General features: G+C 38.6%; 1 pseudogene; it reads right to left on the bottom strand.

The window, feature by feature from the left end:
• LOC133874617 (probable leucine-rich repeat receptor-like serine/threonine-protein kinase At3g14840) overlaps positions 1-16960 on the bottom strand; it is a 32308-nt pseudogene extending 15348 nt beyond the window's left edge.
• Positions 16961-17109: the final 149 nt, after the last annotated feature.

The raw sequence follows: 17109 nt of genomic DNA, 5'->3' as shown, positions 1-17109 counted from the left end.
ATTTGGGTTTATTATTGATTTTGGGTTGTTCCTTTGTGGTAACCGAATGGGTGTGTTTGGAGAACTTAGTGAGTTGTGATTTTGGGTGTGTTTCTGAGGAACAAGATTCACGGCTATTTTAGAATGGTTTTGAAATGTATTGGCCGAGTAAACCCTCATCTCTTTATATTTATTATTATCTATCACTTCATTATGTTTGAGGATTTGAAGATTTTCCTTAGGAAGTTTAAGGAAGAAGCTGAGAGGTGGTTGGACTTTTTGGAGTTGGGCTACGGGAATGAAAAAACGGGTTTAGGTGGGCTTGAAGACGGAGGGCAGGGGAATAAAGCCCATGGTGAGCATTTTAAATCCAAGGGCCCTATTCTCTCAGATAAACGTGATGGAGAGCTCACGTGTGTTTATTCTAGACGTTCGCCACGTAAGGTGACAACTCAGTGGCAGCAAGTATCTCGGCCTCCGCTGGCGTCGGTTTCTCAGACGGACAGGGGGGTGCAGACAGAGAAGACCGGTCTTTCACCGGGTGATGAGAAGGATAGGTGTGCTCCTAGGGTACTCGTGGTTGGGTCGTGCTCCAGGGGCTTGCCGGAAATGTGCTCTGAAACAGAGCACGTGTCCCGGCAACCACTGGCGCCAGTATTTCAGCCGGACAGGGAGGCCCAGGTAGAGAAGGAGGTTCTGGCAGTTGGGAAGGTCGGGATAGTTGAAGAGCAAGTGGCAGGGTTGAGTTCTCCGAATGGGCAGGAATCACGCACTGTAACAGGGTCTGAGTGGGCAGCGGAGAGGAAAGAGGAAGATTTTATGGAGGAGACCGAGATGGAGGAACCTGGCTGTGAGGGGGTAAAGTCTGCTGGACTGGTGGCAGAAAGTGGAGTTTCGGGTCTTCTCAACCAAGGTATAGGGGAAGATATGAGCCGCGTGGTTGTGGAAAAAAATATAGGAGAGTTGGGGATCAATGGAGTTGTAATCGAAGAACCTGAGGGGGAAAAGGATAGCGGTCCAGACCCCGTGTTCCAGCTTGAGCCTAGTCAGAGGCTTGAACTTGAGTCGGGAGGTAGGAAGGGAGTTGGATGGGTTGGGGGGGAGGAATCTGCTCATGCATGTAATTCTAGAGAGCCGGAGGGCTTAAAGGAGATGCCATCTGATGTTATTTAGTCCGGTTTCAATTCTGAAATTGTGAAAGGAGGAGGAGGCGAAGATGTGGAAGGTGTTGGCCCGATTTCGGTTATACGTTTGGCAATGGAGATGGACAAGGATTCTAATTTGAATGTGTCTCCTAGATGGGTGTTGGAGAGGGTGAAGGGCTATTACAAATTAGTAGGAGTCTCATGTGACCAAGTTGAAGATAAGTTATTGGCAATGTTTGAACAAATTGAAGCCATGAGGACCCAATCTTTGGCTGATTCATGGGCCATGGTCACCACAGTCTCAGGGGTGAAAGGCCAAAGGGAGATTAAGCGGCTGGATTGTTCTATAAACTATGATAAGAAAGGAGAGCAGTCTAATAGAAGGAGAGGAAAGGGAAGGGGCGTGACGTGTGTTAATGAAGCCTAAAATACTCTCTTGGAATGTAAGGGGGTTGAATGAGCTGGATAAAAGATTGTGTATTAAAGGGCTCATTAGAGAGTGGAAGGTTGATTTGGTGTGTTTGATGGAGACAAAAATGGAAGTCATCAATAGAGCGGTGGTTCGCAGTTTGTGGGGATGCCAACACGTGGATTGGTGTTATATGGGGGCTAGTGGGGCGTCAGGTGAAATTTTGATTATGTGGGATAGGAGGGTGGTGGAGAAGGTGGAGGAATATGTAGGTCGGTATACCTTAGCTCTTTCTTTTCGTAACGCTGAGGATAATTTTTCGTGGGCGTTTGGGGGGGTGTATGGGCCTAATGATGATAGGGAGAGGAGGGTGTTGTGGAATGAGATGGCTGGTCTGATGAGTTGGTGGGATAGGCCGTGGTGTTTTGGGGGAGACTTCAATGTGGTGCGGTTTCCGAGTGAGTGATCGGGAGCAGGGGGTTTTACTACAGCTATGGAAGACTTCTCGTAGTTTATTCATGAGCAGAGCTTGGTTGATGTTCCTATGCATGGAGGGCAATTTACTTGGTCCAATAATCGGGGATGGTCTAAAATTGATAGGTTTTTGCTTTCTCTGGAGTGGGAAGAACATTAACCTGATGTGTCTCAACGACGATTACCTAGACTTTTATCGGACCACTTTCCTTTGCTGTTGGATTGTGGAACACACAGAGAAGAAAAAAGACATTTTAAATTTGAAAACATGTGGCTCAAGTTCGATGGTTTTGTGGAACAAGTGCAATAGTGGTGGGAGTCTTATGATTTCCAAGGCTTGCCAAGTTATGTGTTGGCGAAAAAGTTGAAAGCTTTAAAGCTAGATTTGAAGAAGTGGAATGAAGAGGTTTTCGGTGATGTGGGGAAGAAGAAGAAAGAGTTATTGGAAGGTATTAAAGAGTTGGAGGGTTTAGAGGAGTCTCGGGGGCTTTTGGAGGAAGAGCAGGTACGAAAGTCTGACATGATCATGGAAATGGAAAAAACACTCCTGTTTTAGGAGGTTAATTGGAGGCAAAAATCTCGGGCTTTGTGGCTGAAGGAAGGGGATAATAACACTAAATTTTTTCATAGGGTGGCAAATTTGCATCGGAGGTACAATCATGTGGGAGCTCTAAGGATTAATGGGGCTATGTCTACGGATCCGGTGGAGATTAAGAAACACATTGTCAATTATTATGATACTTTGTACACCGAGCAGTGTTCGTGGAGGCCTAGGGTGGACGGGATTTCTTTCTCTTCCATTGATGCGAATGAGTGCATCTGGTTGGAACGTGTATTTGAGGAGCAGGAGGTATGGGAGGTGGTGCGGGAGATGAACGGGGATAAGGCTCCGGGCCCAGATGGTTTCTCTATGGCTTTCTTTCAGAAATGTTGGGCTGTTCTCAAAAAAGATATTATGGCGATTTTCTCAGAGTTTCATAATAGCTGCCAGTTCGAGAGGAGTTTGAATGCAACTTTCGTCTCCCTTATCCCTAAGAAGGTAGATGCGGAGGAGATTAAGGATTTTAGGCCTATTAGTTTGGTGGGAGGGGTCTACAAAATGATTTCTAAGGTCCTTGCTAACAGGCTCAAATCGGTGTTGGGGAAATTAATTTCGAGCTCTCAGAATGCATTCATTGGTGGTCGGCGAATCCTGGACTCATTTCTTATTGCCAATGAATGCTTGGATAGCCAGTTGCGGTCGGGGGAGGCGGGGTTATTATGCAAGTTGGATTTGGAGAAAGCTTATGATCACGTGAGCTGGGATTTTTTACTTTACATGCTTCAGAGGTGTGGGTTTTGGGAGAGGTGGAGGAAATGAATTAAATTTTGTGTTTCTTCTGTAAAATTTTCTATTTTGGTTAATGGTGCGCCGACAGGTTTTTTCCAGAGTTCAAGGGGGATTAGGCAAGGTGATCCTCTTTCTCCTTTGCTATTTGTGGTGGTTATGGAAGCGCTAAGTAGGATGTTGAATGAGGCTATGCTCCAAGGTTTGTTGTCTGGTTTCTCAGTGGGCATCAGGGATAATGAAGCTTTAGTGGTGAATCATTTGTTGTTTGCTGATGATACATTAATTTTCTGTGGGGCACAGGCTGAACATGTTCGAAATTTGAGGTGTACCTTCTTATGCTTCAAAGCGGTGTCAGGGTTGAAGATTAATCTTGGCAAATCCGAATTGATCCCAATTGGTGAGGTGGATGATGTAGAGTCTTTGGCTCATATTCTGGGTTGTAGAATTGGGTCTTTGCCGATGACTTATTTGGGTCTGCCGCTGGGGGCTTCGTTTAAATCTCTTTCTATCTGGAATGGGGTTATTAAGAAGGTACAGAGAAGGTTGGCTAGTTGGAAGAAGATCTATCTATCCAAGGGTGGCAGGGTGACGTTAATTCATAGTACATTGTCCGGCATTCCTACTTATTTTTTATCTTTGTTTCCCATTCCTGTAAGTGTAGCTAAGAAGTTGGAGCGGCTTCAAAGGGAGTTTCTATGGAGTGGTTTGGGGGATGAGACTAAATTTCATTTAGTCAATTGGAATAGGGTTTGTTCTCCAATCAAGGTAGGTGGATTGGGAGTTCGTAGTATTATTAAGTTTAATCAAGCCTTGTTGGGGAAGTGGTTATGGAGGTTTTCGCAGGAACGAGATGCTTTGTGGAGATTGGTGATTGAAGTGAAATATGGGAGTGTGAGGGGAGGGTGGAGTTCTTTACCCGCAGCGGGGTCTTATGGGGTGAGTGTTTGGAAGTTTATCCGAAGGGGATGGGATAATTTAGCCAAGTACTTGCGTTTTGAGGTGGGTGAGGGGTCTCATATTCGCTTTTGGCATGATTTATGGTGTGGGAATAGGCCGCTCAAGCTTTGCTATCCAAATTTGTACTCTATTGCTCGTTTGCCGAATGCTTGGGTGGTGGATAATTTGTCTGTGGTAGGAGGTGTGGCTCATTGGAATGTTCCCTTTACGCGCTATGCTCAGGATTGGGAGGTGGAGATGGTGATATCCTTCTATGAACAATTATACTCTATACGGATTCGGCACGGAGAGGTTGATAGGGTGGTGTGAAATCCTTCTAAGAAGAGGAATTTTGAAGTGAAGACTTTTTATAAAGCTTTAGTTGGTCACGAGGCGGATTATTTCCCTTGGAAGGGAATTTGGCGTGTTCAAGCTCCAAAGCGGGTGGCATTTTTTGTTTGGACCGCAGCTTTAGGAAAGATCTTAACTCATGATAATTTACGTAGGCGTGGTATGGTGGTGGTAGAGTGGTGTGTTATGTGTAAGAAGCATGGGGAAACTGTTGATCATATCCTTCTTCATTGTGATGTGGCGCGGTTTGTTTGGAGTTACTTTTATAGCTTGTTTGGGGTGGAGTGGGTTATGCCTAGTAGTGTTTTGGAATTAATGAGTGGTTGGGGCACCTTGCTGGGTCGTGGTTCCACTATCCGTATTTGGAAACAGGTTCCTTTATGTGTTTTGTGGGGTTTGTGGTATGAGAGAAATTCTAAGTTTTTTGAGGATGTGGAGGTTACAGTTGGGGCTATTTGTAGAAATGTGCTTCAGATGTTATATTTGTGGGTGTCTGCGCATAGCCCGGGTCGTATGTCGTTTGCTAATTTTTTACTTTCATGTTCGTTTATTTCCTCTGACTAGGGGCTCTTTTGTATACTTCCTGTGTACTTGGGTTGCGCCCCTTTGCGCTTTTTTATGAATTATTACTTATCAAAAAAAAAAAAAAAGATGAGGGTCTATAAACATTGTTTTGTTTGATAGATGATTGATATATATTTTATTGTGTGGATTGATTTATATGTAGAAAAAGAAGCTAAGGAAGTACACTAAGGAGAGTAAGTATGAAGTTACTTACTGAGAAATGATTCTATGTTTCATTAGGATTGTGTGGTGTGTGTTCATTGCATGTGGTTGTTCTTGCATTGCATGCTGTGTCCAATTAATATAACGGCTGATGAGATAGCCATCAACAAGCTGATGTAGTAGCAAGTGGAAGGAAGGGCTAGTCAGTGGACCTAGGGGGTTCATAATGACCCAAAGGAGTCCAAAGTCCTAATATATAATTTATGCTGGGACCAGTAAGATTTCAATAAAAACAGGTAAGACTTTAAGTTTGAGGTAAAGGACATGAACGGGTTCGAATAACCTAAGAACGAGAGGTCTAAAAAAAGATGATCGTAAAACACCAAACTAAATGGTTACTACGATGCATATTAATACAACCCTTGCATTTGCATTCTTTATGAACTGTTATTAGTTTGATGGTAACTTACATATGAAAATAAATGACTCACTTGTTTGTCTATGCAAATATGATAACGTCATATTTGCATAGTTACCTTGCAAATCTGGAGGATCAAGGCATTGACCCATATGCTAGTTTGATGTTTGTTCTTGAAACCATTATCGAACTATATTGTGCTAGCTTAGAATTGGTAGTTATATTTATGCGTGTTTTGGCATGTAAATATTTATAATAATGTCATGTTTGGCATATTTTACATTGTATGTTTATGTGCCGTCTGTGGCACTATTTTTGATGATGTAAAGATAAACCTAGTAGCTTTAAAATAAACGTATTGAGGTATTCCAGTCCGTTCCAATGTGTTATGCTATTAATTCCTAAGTCTTTAGAAGAAAGAAAAAAACTAAAAATATATATATATTCCGTTGCGAGAGTTTATTTCTGATGTAGTAATGTCACGTGGAACTTGAAGTTTTCTGCTTACGAATTTGCTGGCTTAAATTCGAGGCGTTACAATAAGGAAGGAAACATTCATTGCAATAACAGAGAAGAGGTGGATGCCCTAACCGCTGATGCCAAAGCTAAATTCTTGCTACAAAGTCATTTGACCGAACGGTGTGTTAAATCACTACTTTCCCCAAAAGTTTAAGCAGATAAGAAAAGGTAAATTTAATCATTTGCTCAATACTTTAACACTCTCCATTAGATGTGGGCTCAAACTCCCTTTTAACAGGTGATGAATCATGAGGCTCAACACGTAGAATATTTAATTAAATAGGGAGGTAAATAAAGGAGACAGAATTCAAACTTATGACCTCTACTCTGATACTATTTGTTGGGTCTAGCCTTTGACCATATTATCTGAAAACTAATTGGTGTACAGTTAGGGAAGCCAAAACGGCATTCTAAATCACACCTCGCAAGGCATGTTCATAGAGTTTTCCACTAGAGCAGAGCAACACTGTTGCAACCCAACCATCCCTTTCTCAACAGGTAGATGTAAATTTAGTAAATGAAGGGGAAGGGTTCGAACTCAACCTCCGCTCTAATACCAAGTAGAAAAGAAGAACAAAGGAGGAGATGAAGGGAAAAATGTATTATTCGATGATATTCTTTCTCGTACGATTACATGTGTTTAAATAGAAGAGAATACAAACCTTAAGCAAATATTAGGAGATTACACCCAGAATAAAAGAGTAAATAAAATCATAATAAAATCAGGGAGAGAATAGTTTCCATCTTCAAAAAAACACTTGTAAGCAATACATTTCTTTTAATCCTCTTGTTCTTATATGCTTTCACTCTCTCATTTTCATAAATGATTAATGGAGCTTCTCACAAGTTTCTGTAAATTACTCCCTAAAGACACATTGTTTTTGCTCATGCCACTTTTCTAATGATTAAGATTTACTTTATAAATATGTCAAAGTTTCTTCACATTTGACATTCAGACCAATCATATGGAGAAAGTACTGTCAAAACACACAAGTAACTACATATTGCCAAAGGTCATACACAGATACTTTTTTTTTGTTCAGTTGAAGTAAAATTGACTGAGTCAGAAAGGCAAATAAAGTTCCAGAATAAAGTCAACAACGTAATGACTAGGATAAAAACTACGTCAACATTTTTGGTTAACGAATTGAATATATAGAATATGGTAGAGAAGCTTACATGCTGTGCCCTTCATTCAGAATCCAACCAGGCACTTCTCCAGTTAGCAAGTTGCCAGTTAAATATCTAAACAAAACCAATATTAATAATTCAATATTAACAAAACCAATGGCTAAATGAATATTTGTGCTTTGGATGATTTCATATTAACAATGATAAATTACATAAAATGGTATCCCTACTCTAGCAAGTAGAGGTATGAGTGTTAGCTACATCTTTCCTTTGAAAGAGGAACAACTTTAACCAGGAAGTAAATTTAAGAAATCCTTAAATGGATGTCAACATTCAGTATTTAACTAAAGGAAACCAATAATTTCAATGACATGAAAGGACTTATATTTTCCTTCTTAGCCTTAAGCATTCGCACCATTGGGTATGCATTTAAGAGAATACATTTTCAGCACTCAGTTACCCATATAGATGATATATACATCCAATGAAAATACGTAATACTTTTTACAGAACCCTTGTGACTAAAAGCTTGACTTGGTGTATTTAAGCCGTACTTCTTACTTCACCCTTGAAACATCCTGTCAGATTGGCCACAGCTAATTCTATTTGGGACCCAAAGTTTGTTTGAGTTTAATTAACTTTGATGCCAAAAGGATAATTTTTTTCTTGATTTTATACTGAAGGATATTTAAGGCCAGAATCTAGGAGTCATCCAGTTAATCAAATTGGAGATTGCCTAATAGATCAGGCCATTAAACTATTCCCTTTTCATCCCCACTAATATGGTAATGATCACACTGTCTCTCATCTATACAAAATGGTTCTGTAATTTGAAAAGATACATATAATTTAAAATGCATACATGTAATCTGCGTTCTGTAGACCAGTAAAGCTGCTTGGAATTTCTCCACTTAATTTGTTAAAGCTGAGATCTCTGCAAGAAAAGTTATAATTAAATGAATTAGAAAGAAAGAAAATAAATAAATTAGCACCCTAAAAAGCCAATCCTTTCCTGAAAAATGTTACAAACAAACAACATATTGAAGTTGTCAAAACGAGAAAAGACAGTCGTTTTTATATTCGAATGTCATAAACAAAGCCAAAACTATGCTAGTTTATAGGGAATTCTTAAATCTTTTAAAAATCATTTTCAGTTCTAGGCCTTCGTTTAGGTTGCAAGTGTGTCGGAAAGGGAGGTCATGGTTTTGGTTTTTGTTTAAAATCTTATAAAATATAAGTTTTCTAGAGCATTTCCTAGTATATCATTCATGCTTGATTGTAGCAGCACATTAAGCTACCCACCTCTTTTCTTGTTAATTAAATTAGTTGTTAACTCATTTCTAGTGGGACAATTTTTTTCTTTGTTAACATAACTTCCCTCTTTTCTTTGTACGTATGGACTAGTTTATAGCTTTATTCATTTGACATCCAATTAGGTGAAGGATCTATGCCATTTTCTCAGACATATACACAAAAAGAAATATACACTTGGGCACACAATTGAGCAGTCAGATGATTTGTTCCCATTTTAACTATATAGGGTTAATTAGGCCAGCCAGGTTTTATGCACAATAGGCTGGGGGTGGTGCAAACAACAAGCCTCTAAATGAGTATAAGAATGAGGATTTCGAAATAGACAAAAGGAAGTCAAAAAGGGAGAGAATCCACCAAGTAAAAGACAAGAAAAAGGTTTGTCTCAAATAGTTCTCTCAAGTGCACCAAAAAACACAGATGAACCTATCAAAGACAATCATGTTCAATGTCTAGAAGGCTTCAGCAGCTGACAAAATGTGAAATAAGAGAGAAACAAAAAATACAGAAATATTGTTGGATTAGAAATGTTAACCTCTATCTAAAAGGACAGTGCCCTCAATAGAGCTAGTGGTAGAAAAGAAAATGAATTGTTTAACTCATAAATTGAAGGTACAAAATATTTTTGCTTAGTGCTAACTAAAAAAAAAAAATTCCACAAATTCCATATCAAGAATGCCACCTAAGTCGGTTTAGGTCAATCAACACAAGGAGAAGAAAAAGAATTCTAAGCCATGCAAGAATACTGAATGATCCATGAATTAGCATAAAAGCATTTTCTAGAGGACTTTTGACATATCAGCAAACAGAAAAGGGAAGGAAAAAGTGCCTACTATACTAATAAGGTTTTCAACGTTGTCCTATCCCAAAGATAAATTCATCAGGACAAGATGATTTCTCGCCAGAAGACAAAAGGCAAGAGGGAGCTCTTGAATTTGAAGAGCTCCATCAATTATAGCAGTGCTTGCACTTCCTTCAGGCGTTGGAAAGGAAAAGCTCACATGACGTAAGATTGTGTGCTTTCGTGGGGCTTGAGGGTAAAATATCTATGTAAACTTCAGTAGCCATAAGCATGGGTACTTTGGAAAATCATGTTGTTGGATCTGGCCTTTAACCATCTCATCTGAAAACTAATCGGTGCCCAATGAGGAAAGCCAAAGCCTTTTATGGCTTTCAAGATCGTAGCTCGCAGGGCAAGTTCTAAGAGAAGCCAATGCCTTTTATGGCATTCGAAATTGCATTCCACAAGACATATTTTAAGAGCCATCTGCATGAGCAGAGCGATAGTGTTGCACCAACACATGTCATCAAAACATTTTAACTTAAAATGTTTTCAACTGTGTATGATTTATAGTTGTGAGTAAAAGGAATTCTGAGACATGCAAGAATACTGAATAATCCATAAATTAGCATAAAAGAATTTTCAAGTGGATTTTTGAAATATCAGCAAATAGAAAATGGAGGAAAAAGTGGCTACTATACGAACAAGGTTTTCAACGTTGTCTTATCACCGAGAAATTCAGGTATCTGTCCAGTAATATTGCAACTCCTCAATATCCTATAACAAAATAAAAAATATCTATGTAAACTTAAGTAGCCAGGATGGACCTTTCGAAAATCATGTGATTGAAACATTTAACTTACAGTGTCTTCAACTGTGTCAGATTATTAAGTGGTGGAAAAGGTTGTTCGAATCCATTCAAGTCACTAATTCTCCTGCATATCAAATTCAATAAAGAATAAAGTAATTCAAATGCAATTCCATCTAAAAATGATTTATAGTTGTGAGATAAAAGGTTGATACTGACAAGTGAGATAAGTTTTCCAAATGAGCAATGTCTGGAGGAATTGGCCCGTTCAAACCACTTGCCTGAATCATTCTGTTGTTACCAAGTTTTGATTTAATGAGGAATAATACATAACAGCCCCAATTAAATAACGACAAAATCCTTAAACAAAATTAAAAAGAAAAAGGAATAACACTCTCACAGGTTTCCAAGTTTTTTCCAGTTTTGAATATAATTGGGTATCTTTCCAGAAAAGTGATTGTAGCTGATCCGACTGCATTACGTTGAATGGACAAAGTGAATTAAAAAAAGAAGGGAAAGAAATATCATATGTAATCTCATGATGCAAAAATTAGTAATTAATTGCAGCATATTAAAAAGTTAATACGGAAAGAAAGAAATAGTAGCTTACAAGTCCGTCAATGTGATCAGCCTTGCAAATCAATCAGGCAGCTCCCCAGTAAAATAGTTCGAGCTTAGGAGACTATAACAACAACAACATACAAGTATAAACATACAAGTAAGAGCAAACCAAATAAGCGCTATCAGCATCAGGATTCAACATCTTTCTATAGAAAAGCCAACCCAAGTAATTCTCACACCAAGTAAAAGAGATAAGATTCTTGTATGGGGGAATATTCAAAATTGTCTTACAGTCTTTCTATGGAGGGCATATCGCCAAGCTCTGGAGGAAGATTTCCGGAAAGCTGATTGAAATCCAGCACACTACGAAATAATAAAACCGAATTCCTTGATGACAAAACTCCAAAAAGAATTCACAAATAGAAACAAATGGGTGATCAGAACTCACATGACTTTGAGAGTTGTGATGTTTGCCAGCTCTTTGGGGATAGAACCCGTTAACCGGTTTCCACGAAGGGAACTGCAATAAGACCCTTACGTAATTAAAATCATCCTTCATCAAAGAATCGATTCGACAAAACACTTAAAAAAAACTATGGATAATATATATGTGAGAGAGAGTACATGTTGACGAGCTGCGTAGAACCCCATCTCGGAGGGATTGAACCGCTAAGGTAATTGCGAGTGAGGTCACTAATACGAGAGAGAAATGAGTCAGTTGACGAAAGAAAGTACAACATGTGTGCATCTCTGTTCTGACTACTTACATTTGTTGGAGGTGAGGCAACCCGGCCAAATCTGGTGGGAGTGTGCCGGGGAGATTTTGGCCTTTTGAGAACTCTGTACATCCAATAGAGAGGGGTTTTTAAAGGTTGTGTTTTCATCCTTATTTTCACTTCTAAAAAAAAAAAACAGAAAGTCAACATCGTTTCTAAATTATTGTCAAACAACTTTATTCAATTTTCTCTAAAACAAAATTAAAAAATTAAGTCTTATTTTAATTTACATCACACCAATATCTACTTATTACTATTCAAACAAAAAAAACTCACACAAAGCTCTTTACCAAACAAAATTTAGTTAACCGGGCTTAACTATCTCAATATATATATATATATATATATATATATATATATATATATAACCGGGCTTTATATATATAAGAAAAAAATTATATTTGGTCCTTAGGTTTTGTCAAGATTTTAAATAGGTAATTCTATCACTTTTTCATCAAAATCAAGAGTTTATCATACGTGTGTCTCAATTGACACGTTAGTGTTTATATCATTAAGCATCAAATCATCCATTAAAAATAAAAAAAAAATAAAAAAAAAAAAAAAAAATAAAAAACCAAAAAACTAACCTAAAGAACTCCAAAAAGAAAAACTATCATCTTTGTCATCTTAATCGCCTAGATTTGTAGCGTTAAAGAAACAATTTAGGAGCTCATTCTTAAAATTGAAAAATCTAATAACTAAATTCAAATAAGATGAAAACTTAAGAATTAAATATGAATTTTTTCCTGTATATAAAGCAGCCTAAAGAACTTATTTATGATCAAATTGTACGTTTCCCCATCAAGGAGGATAGATCTCTGATACAAAGCTTAATTTTAAAAATTTTCCTTTTCAATTTCTTTTTCATTAAGTTCTAAGTACTTTTTATGTGAAATGCCTATAAACGTACTGTGAATTTACATTTATTTAATGATTGACCGCAACAAAACCTTTCAATGATGAGGATGATGACAAGAGTGCGAATCATTGGCGATAGAGGCTCATATTGAAAATCTTTGCAGATATTTTTTATCAATCAGTTTTCCATTTCAAGTTTAATGCCATCGAGTACTCTTCAATGAAAGAACATTTTGAGAGTAGTTTTATAGGAATTTTGTATAAAACCACTTTTTTTTTTGCCCTTGAAGAAAATCTCATGAGAAATCTGTCGCTGTTTTTTATTTGTGTTAACCGTCAAATTAAGAAATTGCTAAACTAACGAGTTATCATAGTACCAAAACCATGATTAAAGTTCATGTAATTGGCCACAAAAAAAAAAAAAAAAAAAAAAAAAAAAAAAAAATAAGGGTTCTTAACTCTTAAGGACACTAGGCCAATGGATTAAATTGATTAATGAAACTCTCATGTCTCACTAGAGAGAAGAGAAATTTTATTCAATACATCTCATTACCTTACATCATTGTTGTTGGGGATAAATTCCACTCAATCCGATCCAAGGAGGAGATAAACATTTAGCAACTACTCCAGAGAAATCAGGTATCAATTATCTCCGTAAATTCGGATTAGGACTCTACTCCAAGTTAAATTGAAGTAAGTAGTCATAATCTGATCAATACATGATCCTATCCCCAAGAGAATTGGGATAGGACTCTAATTAGTCCAAGTATAGTTTGATCAGTAGTCGTATTCTTGGTGGAATTGGGATAAGACTCATGGTCCAATCAAATAAGAAGAATAATCAGATCAGAAGTCTAATAAGATATCAAATTATAAGTCTAATAAAGGAAAAAAAAAAAAAAAAAAAAAAATCCAATTAGAACTCTGACACCAGTTCTAGATCAACAAGGAGCAGGAATCCTAATTCAGGTTTGACTCCACCTCTTTGCCTATAAATAAGCTCATACCCCAGGTATAAACTAAGATTCAATTTTTTATGCACAAAGTATTATTTTCTCACAAAAGCTAATTTAGGCATCGGAGAGGACCCCCGGAAGGGTCCCTTAGTTTTTTGTTGTTTTGTAGAATTATTAAGAAGCGTGAAGAACATCAGAAGAACATGCAAATTCACACCATACCGAAAACTGTACCAACAGTTTGGCGCCGTCTGTGGGAAACGATTATTTGTTCCTCATAAAAGAAAAAGAAGATCTAGCATGGTGATGAACACATGTTCCGGAAGCCAGACCAACCGACAGCCCAGAGCCCCAATAGAACCGGTTATTCAAAATAATCCACAGCCCCCACCGCCCGGTGGAGACCAGGATCGCATAGCAACGTTAGAAGCTCAGATTAAAGCCTTGAATGCCGAATTGTTGCGCAGGAGGCCGGGACAACCCTATCCTGAGATGAACAGGGATAAGTGTGAGGAAGAAGATCACAACAACAACACTAATCCTCGGAGGGAGGATGACCACCAAGGAGATTTGAGCAGAGTTATTGTCGACTTGGAGAGAAGGTGCACGTACATGGAGATGGAAAGAAAGGACAAAAGCAGATCTGTAGTGGTGGACAAGCTCCTAATGGGTACAGACTCACCGTTCACCAGGCGAGTAGCAGACTATCGGCTACCCGAGAAGTTCAAGGTACCTCAAATTCTAAGTTATGCTGGAGACGGGGATCCTCTAGATCACCTAGAGAATTTTCGAGCTCATCTAGACCCTTATGGGACACCCGATGAAGTAGTGTGCCGAGCCTTCCCCCTTACTCTTTCGGGGAATGCCCGAGACTAGTTCAGGAAGCTGCTCCTGAATTCTGTGGATCAGTTCAAAGAGTTGTCCAAGAGATTCCTAACGGAGTTTCTAGCTTTCCAGACAAAGAAGAAGCCTTCGGGATATTTGCTATCATTGCACCAGCAAAGCAACAAGAGTTTTAAGGAGTTTATGGCCCAGTTCAACCGAGAGAAGGTTACGGTCAAAGATCCGACCGAGGATATGATATTTGCTGCCATTTATCAGGGAATTTCACCCGAGGAGCCTTTGATGAAGAAGTTGGTCCGGAAGCAATCGAGTGCCTTGCAGGGCCTAATGAATAAGGTAGAAGAATTCATCAATCAGGAAGAGACGCAGAAGGCTATAGCTAGTTCTAGGCTACCCCAAGAGACAACCTTGGAAAAGAAAAGGAAAGAGTTCAGAAAAGCTAATAGGGAAGAGCAGAGGCCGGTAAAGAAGTTCAAAGATTACAACTTTACACCTCTCAATGCCGAGATATCAGAAGTCCTTATGGAGATCAAAAAAGATTCGGCGTTTCGAGAACCACAAAAGATACCAAGTAATCCTCCTTACAGGAATGCATGCAAGTATTGTGATTTTCATAAACAAGCAGGTCATTACACCGAGGGGTGTGTAACCCTAAGGTTGTTAATAGAAGAATTCATAAAGAATGGCAAGCTGGTTCGGTTTTTGGGAGAGCAACAAAACCAGTCAGGAAATAACAGGCCCCGAAATCATCGGGACTGTCAGCCCCTAGATCAACAGCCACAGGATTATTATCCCCGAAACCGTCCTTAGCCAGATGAAAGGGATCAGGAGAATGATCCCCGAGATGACATAGAAAGAAGAGAGTACCGAAGAAGTAGAAGCCCACGGCGTAGAGAGCCGAGGAAACAACAGAATCTGCCCGTGATCATGTAGAAATGACTCTAGGGAATTTTAGGCTAGACTTTTATTTTTAGCATCTATGTTTGCAAATAACTAGCTTTTATTTTTAACTCAAACTAGTTATAATAAAAGACAGAAAATTCTCCAGATTTTGGGAATAAGTATTTTCAGAATAAAAGAATAGAGCTGACTTAAGCATCGGAGTGTTCCCGGTCTAAGGACACAAAAATAGAGCTGACTTTCTCCCTCCACCCAGTGGCCGGTGGTGGCCAGGCTACCCCTTTGCTTCCCGTTTTTCTTTTTTTTTCTTTTTTTTTTTTTCTTTTAAAATAAGTATTTTTATTTATTTTTTAATAAATTTATTCTTTTTATTAAAATGGACACGTGTCACCATCTTATTGGCGACACGTGGCATTTGACGGAATCTGTTAAAAATTTTAACGGAATTTGACGCTAAGGATCGATTTGTAATTATTACTAACCACAAGGACCTCCCATGAATCTTTTAAACCATAGAGAGTGAAAAATAATTATGGCATACCACAGAGACCAATGGTGCAATTTTTCAAAAAATAATAAAAAAAAAGACCTTGATTGCTGCACTACAGTAACACAACATCAGCACAACACTCCCTCACATGAGGGTGGAGCCTACACACTGGGCCCCACCCTCATATGGGGGTGTTATGCACGGGATTTGATTCTTGTACAACACCAATACAACAACTGCACAACAACCCCTCACATGAGGGTGAGCCCCAGTATGTGTGACTCACCCTCATGTGAAGGATTGTTGTACAATTGTTATATTGGTGTTGTAAATCTAACATTTTCCGTTATGCACATGTGCTGTTGTAGTAAAACTAATATTTTTCAAAAAAAATTAAAAAAAAAAAAAAAACTGAAAAGATGTAAAATCCAACGTGGAAAAAATGTCAATTAAACTTATGAAAAATGATAGAAATACATCATTTTTACAACAAGTGTACAACAGCCCTCTCATATGGGGTGGGCTCCACAGTGTGTGGGGCTCACTCCATGTGAAAGGGCTGTTGTACACTTATTGTAAAAGTGATGTACGAGAATCGGTTCTCTAAACTTATATATGTCGGTGGATGTGTATGTGCAAGGGCCAAGGGGAGTACTGAATATACGAGAGAGATGACGTACATCCTGACGACGTGGCACACAGTTTCATTGGAGAAGGAGCAGTCACAGGTAAGATTATTCTCTTTTGATCCTTGTGTTGGGTCGACCCATCCAGATTGTCGACTGCATGGATCTACGCTGAAATTCCAGTCCGTCTTCCCTAAACTCTTCGCTATGTCATGTAAAGCTTCCACTGCAAAAGTTATTGCGCAAATCAACACAAGCGATCAAATCAGCTACAATTAAAAAATAATTTTTTCAGTAGAAAAAGGAGAGGCTATCCAAATTAATCCAACCAATTAATTTCTACGTTTTTCTGATGAAAAGACTTGAATTGCACCGCCATGGAATTAATATCATACATCTGTGTGATGATCGAGCAAATATATATATATATATACCTTCAGCATTCGGCAATAGAGTGGCTCCGAAAGCGAAGCAAAAGCAGAGAGTTGAAGCAAGGAGAAATGGAACAAGAAACGTATTCATTTTGCCAATTAAGGAAAATAACTTCACCTACCCACCCAAAAATGGTGGCGGCGCGGCCGAATTGTAGTATGAAGGAGTTTGGAGAGAGAGAGAGAGATATATGAAAGCAGTGATCAGGAAACAAGGGAATTTTATAACCTCCGGCTTTGCTTTGAGAGTGATAAAGAGCCAAAGAGGTCATCGTAGACCTCAAAGACAAGTCAACTTTATATTATCGTGTCGATTATAAGTAATGGTCGACTAACGAGGGAAAAATTTA

This window comes from Alnus glutinosa, chromosome 8 (assembly GCF_958979055.1).
Source record: "Alnus glutinosa chromosome 8, dhAlnGlut1.1, whole genome shotgun sequence".
Classification (NCBI taxonomy): Eukaryota; Viridiplantae; Streptophyta; class Magnoliopsida; order Fagales; family Betulaceae; genus Alnus; species Alnus glutinosa.
The sequence above is the reverse complement of the archived record's forward strand: the minus strand, read 5'-3'. Positions and strand labels throughout refer to the sequence as shown.